Raw genomic sequence first — 7,504 nt, 5'->3', positions numbered from 1 at the left:
CTGTCTCACTCTCTCTCTCTGTCTCTGTCTCTGTCTCACTCTCTCTCTCTGTCTCTGTCTCTGTCTCTGTCTCACTCTCTCTCTCTGTCTCTGTCTCACTCTCTGTCTCTGTCTCACTCTCTGTCTCTGTCTCTGTCTCACTCTCTCTCTGTCTCTGTCTCACTCTCTGTCTCTGTCTCTGTCTGTCTCTGTCTCACTCTGTCTCTCTGTCTCTGTCTCACTCTCTGTCTCTGTCTCTGTCTCACTCTCTGTCTGTGTCTCTGTCTCTGTCCCACTCTCTGTCTCTGTCTCACTCTGTCTCTCTGTCTCTGTCTCACTCTGTCTCTCTGTCTCTGTCTCACTCTGTCTCTCTGTCTCTGTCTCACTCTGTCTCTCTGTCTCTGTCTCACTCTCTCTCTCTGTCTCTGTCTCTGTCTCACTCTCTCTCTCTGTCCCACTCTCTCTCTGTCTTACTCTCTCTCTCTGTCTCTGTCTCTGTCTCACTCTCTCTCTCTGTCTCTGTCTCACTCTCTCTCTCTGTCTCTGTCTCACTCTCTGTCTCTGTCTCACTCTCTGTCTCTGTCTCTGTCTCACTCTCTCTCTCTGTCTCTGTCTCACTCTCTGTCTCTGTCTCTGTCTGTCTCTGTCTCACTCTGTCTCTCTGTCTCTGTCTCACTCTCTGTCTCTGTCTCACTCTCTCGCTCTGTCTCACTCTGTCTCTGTCTCACTCTGTCTCTGTCTCTGTCTCACTCTGTCTCTCTGTCTCTGTCTCACTCTCTCTCTCTGTCTCTGTCTCACTCTGTCTCTCTGTCTCTGTCTCACTCTCTGTCTCACTCTCTGTCTCACTCTCTGTCTCACTCTCTGTCTCACTCTCGGTCTCACTCTCGGTCTCTGTCTCTGTCTCACTCTCTCTCTCTGTCTCTCTCACTCTCTCTCTGTGTCTCTGTCTCTGTCTCACTCTCTGTCTCTGTCTCTGTCTCACTCTGTCTCTCTGTCTCTGTCTCACTCTGTCTCTCTGTCTCTGTCTCTGTCTCTGTCACTATCTCTGTCTCCCTCACTCTCTCTCTGTCTCTGTCTCTGTCTCACTCTCTCTCTCTCTGTCTCTGTCTCACTCTCTCTCTCTGTCTCTGTCTCACTCTCTGTCTCTGTTTCTGTCTCACTCTCTGTCTCTGTCTCTGTCTCACTCTCTCTCTCTGTCTCTGTCTCACTCTCTGTCTCTGTCTCACTCTCTGTCTCTGTCTCTGTCTCACTCTCTCTCTCTGTCTCTGTATCTCTGTCTCTCTGTCTCAAAATCTGTCTCTGTCTCTGTCTGTCTCTGTCTCACTCTGTCTGTCTCTGTCTCTGTCTCACTCTCTGTCTCTGTCTCTGTCTCACTCTCTCTCTCTGTCTCTGTCTCTGTCTCTGTCTCACTCTCTGTCTCTGTCTCTGTCTCACTCTGTCTCTCTGTCTCTGTCTCACTCTCTATCTCACTCTCTGTCTCTGTCTCACTCTGTCTCTCTGTCTCACTCTGCCTCTCTGTCTCTCTCTCTGTCTCTGTCTCTGTCTCTGTCTCACTCTCTGTCTCTGTCTCACTCTCTCTCTCTGTCCAACTCTCTCTCTCTCTCTCTCTCTCTCTGTATCACTCTCTCTCTCTGTCTGTCTGTCTCTCTCTGTCTCACTCTCTCTCTCTGTCTCTGTCTCACTCTGTCTCTCTGTCTCTGTCTCACTCTCGATTTCTGTCTCTGTCTCACTCTGTCTCTCTGTCTCTGTCTCACTCTCTCTCTCTCTCTGTCTCTGTCTCACTCTCTCTCTGTCTCTGTCTCACTCTCTCTCTCTGTCTCTGTCTCACGCTCTCTCTGTCTCTCTCTCTGTCTCTGTCTCACTCTCTGTCTCTCTCTCTGTCTCTGCCTCACTCTGTCTCTCTGTCTCTGTCTCACTCTCTCTCTCTGTCTCTGTCTCTGTCTCACTCTCTCTGTCTCACTCTCTCTCTCTGTCTCACTCTCTCTCTCTGTCTCTGTCTCTGTCTCACTCTCTGTCTCTGTCTCTGTCTCACTCGCTGTCTCTGTCTCTGTCTGTCTCTGTCTCACTCTGTCTCTCTGTCTCTGTCTCACTCTCTGTCTCTGTCTCACTCTCTCTCTCTGTCCCACTCTCTCTCTCTCTCTGTCTCTGTCTCACTCTCTCTCTCTCTCTCTGTCTCACTCTCTCTCTCTGTCTCTGTCTCACTCTCTCTCTCTCTCTGTCTCTGTCTCACTCTCTCTCTCTGTCTCTGTCTCACTCTCTGTCTCTGTCTCTGTCTCACTCTCTGTCTCACTCTCTGTCTCACTCTCTGTCTCACTCTCTGTCTCACTCACTGTCTCTGTCTCTGTCTCACTCACTGTCTCTGTCTCACTCTCTCTCTCTGTCTCTGTCTCACTCTCTGTCTCTGTCTCACTCTCTCTCTCTGTCTCACTCTCTCTCTCTGTCTCTGTCTCTGTCTCACTCTCTGTCTCTGTCTCTGTCTCACTCGCTGTTTCTGTCTCTGTCTGTCTCTGTCTCACTCTGTCTCTCTGTCTCTGTCTCACTCTCTGTCTCTGTCTCACTCTCTCTCTCTGTCCCACTCTCTCTCTCTCTCTGTCTCTGTCTCACTCTCTCTCTCTCTCTCTGTCTCACTCTCTCTCTCTGTCTCTGTCTCTGTCTCACTCTCTCTCTGTCTCTGTCTCACTCTCTCTCTCTGTCTCTGTCTCTGTCTCACTCTCTGTCTCTGTCTCTGTCTCACTCTCTGTCTCACTCTCTGTCTCACTCTCTGTCTCACTCACTGTCTCTGTCTCACTCTCTCTCTCTGTCTCTGTCTCACTCTCTGTCTCTGTCTCACTCTCTCTCTCTGTCTCACTCTCTCTCTCTGTCTCTGTCTCTGTCTCACTCTCTGTCTCTGTCTCTGTCTCACTCGCTGTCTCTGTCTCTGTCTGTCTCTGTCTCACTCTGTCTCTCTGTCTCTGTCTCACTCTCTGTCTCTGTCTCACTCTCTCTCTCTGTCCCACTCTCTCTCTCTCTCTGTCTCTGTCTCACTCTCTCTCTCTCTCTCTGTCTCACTCTCTCTCTCTGTCTCTGTCTCTGTCTCACTCTCTCTCTGTCTCTGTCTCACTCTCTCTCTCTGTCTCTGTCTCTGTCTCACTCTCTGTCTCTGTCTCTGTCTCACTCTCTGTCTCACTCTCTGTCTCACTCACTGTCTCTGTCTCACTCTCTCTCTCTGTCTCTGTCTCACTCTCTGTCTCTGTCTCACTCTCTCTCTCTGTCTCTCTCTCTGTCTCTGTCTCACTCTCTCTCTCTGTCTCACTCTCTCTGTCTCTGTCTCACTCTCACTCTCTCTCTCTGTCTCTGTCTCTGTCTCTGTCTCTGTCTCTGTCTCACTCTCTCTCTCTGTCTCACTCTCTGTCTCTGTCTCTGTCTCACGCTCTGTCTCTGTCTAACTCTCTGTCTCTGTCTCTGTCTCACTCTCTGTCTCTGTCTCACTCTCTCTCTGTCTCTGTCTCACTCTCTCTCTCGCTCTGTCTCTGTCTCAGTCTCTGTCTCACTCTGTCTCTGTCTCTGTCTCACTCTGTTTCTGTCTCACTCTCTCTCTCTGTCTCTGTCTCACTCTGTCTCTGTCTCACTCTGTCTCTGTCTCACTCTCTCTCTCTGTCTCTGTCTCCGTCTCACTCTCTCTCTCTGTCTCACTCTCTCTCTCTCTCTGTCTCACTCTCTCTCTCTCTCTGTCTCACTCTGTCTCTGTCTCTGTCTCTGTCTCAGTCTCACTCTCTGTCTCTGTCTCACTCTCTGTCTCTGTCTCACTCTGTCTCTGTCTCACTCTCTCTCTCTCTCTCTCTCTCTCTGTCTCTGTCTCTGTCTCACTCTCTCTCTGTGTCTCTGTCTCACTCTCTCTGTCTCTGTCTCTGTCTCACTCTCTCTCTCTCACTGTCTCTGCCTCTGTCTCTGTCTCACTCTCTGTGTCTCTGTCTCACTCTCTCTGTCTCTGTCTCACTCTCACTCTCTCTCTCTGTCTCTGTCTCACTCTCTCTCTCTGTCTCACTCGCTCTCTCTGTCTCTGTCTCTGTCGCTCTCTCTGTCTCTGTCTCACTCTCTCTCTCTCTGTCTCTCTGTCTCTGTCTCACTCTCTCTCTCTGTCTCTCTGTCTCTGTCTCACTCTCTCTCTCTGTCTCTGTCTCACTCTCTCACTCTCTCACTCTCTCTCTCTCTCTCTGTCTCTGTCTCACTCTGTCTCTGTCTCACTCTGTCTCTGTCTCTGTCTCACTCTCTCTCTCTGTCTCTGTCTCTCTCTGTCTCTGTCTCACTCTCTGTCTCTCTCTCTGTCTCTGTCTCACTCTGTCTCTCTGTCTCTGTCTCACTCTCTCTCTCTGTCTCTGTCTCTGTCTCACTCTCTCTGTCTCACTCTCTCTCTCTGTCTCTGTCTCACTCTCTGTCTCTGTCTCTGTCTCTCTGTCTCTGTCTCACTCTCTGTCTCTGTCTCTGTCTGTCTCTGTCTCACTCTGTCTCTCTGTCTCTGTCTCACTCTCTGTCTCTGTCTCACTCTCTCTCTCTGTCCCACTCTCTCTCTCTCTCTGTCTCTGTCTCACTCTCTCTCTCTCTCTCTGTCTCACTCTCTCTCTCTGTCTCTGTCTCTGTCTCACTCTCTGTCTCTGTCTCTGTCTCACTCTCTGTCTCACTCTCTGTCTCACTCACTGTCTCTGTCTCACTCTCTCTCTCTGTCTCTGTCTCACTCTCTGTCTCTGTCTCACTCTCTCTCTCTGTCTCTCTCTCTGTCTCTGTCTCACTCTCTCTCTCTGTCTCACGCTCTCTGTCTCTGTCTCACTCTCTGTCTCTGTCTCTGTCTCACTCTCTCTGTCTCTGTCTCACTCTCACTCTCTCTCTCTGTCTCTGTCTCTGTCTCACTCTCTCTCTCTGTCTCACTCTGTCTCTGTCTCTGTCTCTGTCTCTGTCTCACTCTCTGTCTCTGTCTCTGTCTCACTCTCTGTCTCTGTCTCTGTCTCACTCTCTCTCTGTCTCTGTCTCACTCTCTCTCTCTGTCTCTCTGTCTCTGTCTCACTCTCTCTCTCTCTCTGTCTCTCTCTCTGTCTCACTCTCTCTCTCGCTCTGTCTCTGTCTCAGTCTCTGTCTCACTCTGTCTCTGTCTCTGTCTCACTCTGTTTCTGTCTCACTCTCTCTCTCTGTCTCTGTCTCACTCTGTCTCTGTCTCACTCTGTCTCTGTCTCACTCTCTCTCTCTGTCTCTGTCTCTGTCTCACTCTCTCTCTCTGTCTCACTCTCTCTCTCTCTCTGTCTCACTCTGTCTCTGTCTCTGTCTCACTCTCTGTCTCACTCTCTGTCTCACTCTCTGTCTCTGTCTCTGTCTCAGTCTCACTCTCTGTCTCAGTCTCACTCTCTGTCTCTGTCTCACTCTGTCTCTGTCTCACTCTCTCTCTCTCTCTCTCTCTCTCTCTCTCTCACTGTCTCTGTCTCTGTCTCTGTCTCACTCTCTCTCTGTGTCTCTGTCTCACTCTCTCTGTCTCTGTCTCACTCTCTCTCTCTCACTGTCTCTGTCTCTGTCTCTGTCTCACTCTCTGTGTCTCTGTCTCACTCTCTCTGTCTCTGTCTCACTCTCACTCTCTCTCTCTGTCTCTGTCTCACTCTCTCTCTCTGTCTCACTCGCTCTCTCTGTCTCTGTCTCTGTCGCTCTCTCTGTCTCTGTCTCACTCTCTCTCTCTCTGTCTCTCTGTCTCTGTCTCACTCTCTCTCTCTGTCTCTCTGTCTCTGTCTCACTCTCTCTCTCTGTCTCTGTCTCACTCTCTCACTCTCTCTCTCTCTGTCTCTGTCTCTGTCTCACTCTCTCACTCTCTCACTCTCTCTCTCTCTGTCTCTGTCTCACTCTGTCTCTGTCTCACTCTGTCTCTGTCTCTGTCTCACTCTCTCTCTCTGTCTCTGTCTCTCTCTCTCTCTGTCTCACTCTCTCTCTCTCTCTCTCTCTGTCTCACTCTGTCTCTGTCTCTGTCTCACTCTCTGTCTCACTCTCTTTCTCTGTCTCTGTCTCTCTGTCTCTGTCTCACTCTCTGTCTCTCTGTCTCTGTCTCACTCTGTCTCTCTGTCTCTGTCTCACTCTCTGTCTCTGTCCCATTCTGTCTCTCTGTCTCTGTCTCACTCTCTGTCTCTCTGTCTCTGTCTCACTCTGTCTCTCTGTCTCTGTCTCACTCTCTGTCTCTCTGTCTCTGTCTCACTCTGTCTCTCTGTCTCTGTCTCACTCTCTGTCTCTGTCCCATTCTGTCTCTCTGTCTCTGTCTCACTCTCTGTCTCTGTCTCACTCTCTCTCTCTGTCTCACTCTCTATCTCTGTCTCTGTCTCACTCTGTCTCTCTGTCTCTGTCTCACTTTCTGTCTCACTCTCTGTCTCACTCTCTGTCTCACTCTGTCTCTCTGTCTCTGTCTCACTCTCTGTCTCTGTCTCTGTCTCACTCTCTGTCTGTGTCTCTGTCTCACTCTGTCTCTGTCTCACTCTGTCTCTCTGTCTCTGTCTCACTCTGTCTCTCTGTCTCTGTCTCACTCTCTCTCTCTGTCTCTGTCTCACTCTCTCTCTCTGTCTCTGTCTCTGTCTCACTCTCTCTCTCTGTCCCACTCTCTCTCTGTCTCTGTCTCACTCTCTCTCTCTGTCTCTGTCTCTGTCTCACTCTCTCTCTCTGTCTCTGTCTCTGTCTCACTCTCTCTCTCTGTCTCTGTCTCACTCTCTGTCTCTGTCTCACTCTCTGTCTCTGTCTCTGTCTCACTCTCTCTCTGTCTCTGTCTCACTCTCTGTCTCTGTCTCTGTCTGTCTCTGTCTCACTCTGTCTCTCTGTCTCTGTCTCACTCTCTGTCTCTGTCTCTGTCTCACTCTCTGTCTGTGTCTCTGTCTCTGTCTCACTCTCTGTCTCTGTCTCACTCTGTCTCTCTGTCTCTGTCTCACTCTCTGTCTCTGTCTCTGTCTCACTCTCTGTGTCTCTGTCTCACTCTCTCTGTCTCTGTCTCACTCTCACTCTCTCTCTCTGTCTCTGTCTCACTCTCTCTCTCTGTCTCACTCGCTCTCTCTGTCTCTGTCTCTGTCGCTCTCTCTGTCTCTGTCTCACTCTCTCTCTCTCTGTCTCTCTGTCTCTGTCTCACTCTCTCTCTCTGTCTCTCTGTCTCTGTCTCACTCTCTCTCTCTGTCTCTGTCTCACTCTCTCACTCTCTCTCTCTCTGTCTCTGTCTCTGTCTCACTCTCTCACTCTCTCACTCTCTCTCTCTCTGTCTCTGTCTCACTCTGTCTCTGTCTCACTCTGTCTCTGTCTCTGTCTCACTCTCTCTCTCTGTCTCTGTCTCTCTCTCTCTCTGTCTCACTCTCTCTCTCTCTCTCTCTCTGTCTCACTCTGTCTCTGTCTCTGTCTCACTCTCTGTCTCACTCTCTTTCTCTGTCTCTGTCTCACTCTCTGTCTCTCTGTCTCTGTCTCACTCTGTCTCTCTGTCTCTGTCTCACTCTCTGTCTCTGTCCCATTCTGTCTCTCTGTCTCTGTCTCACTCTCTGTCTCTGTCTCA

Source organism: Mustelus asterias, unplaced genomic scaffold (genome assembly GCF_964213995.1).
Source record: "Mustelus asterias unplaced genomic scaffold, sMusAst1.hap1.1 HAP1_SCAFFOLD_511, whole genome shotgun sequence".
Classification (NCBI taxonomy): Eukaryota; Metazoa; Chordata; class Chondrichthyes; order Carcharhiniformes; family Triakidae; genus Mustelus; species Mustelus asterias.
Note: the sequence above shows the minus strand (reverse complement) of the source record.